Below are 295 nucleotides of genomic sequence, written 5' to 3' on the forward strand. Positions count from 1 at the left end.
GAAAAACAGACAAGTCGCGTAAGGCGAAAATACAATATTTAGTCAAGTAGCTGTCGAACTCACAGAATGAAACTGAACGCAATGCCATTTTTCAGCAAGACCGTATACTCGTAGCATCGTCAGTCCACCGCTCATGGCAAAGGCAGTGAAATTGACAAGAAGAGCGGGGTAGTAGTTGCGCTAAGAAGGATAACACGCGTTTCTGTACCTCTCTTTGTTTTAACTTTCTGAGCGTGTTTTTAATCCAAACATATCATATCTATATGTTTTTGGAATCAGGAACCGACAAGGAATA

The sequence above is a fragment of the Littorina saxatilis genome, linkage group LG12, assembly GCF_037325665.1.
Source record: "Littorina saxatilis isolate snail1 linkage group LG12, US_GU_Lsax_2.0, whole genome shotgun sequence".
NCBI lineage: Eukaryota > Metazoa > Mollusca > Gastropoda > Littorinimorpha > Littorinidae > Littorina > Littorina saxatilis.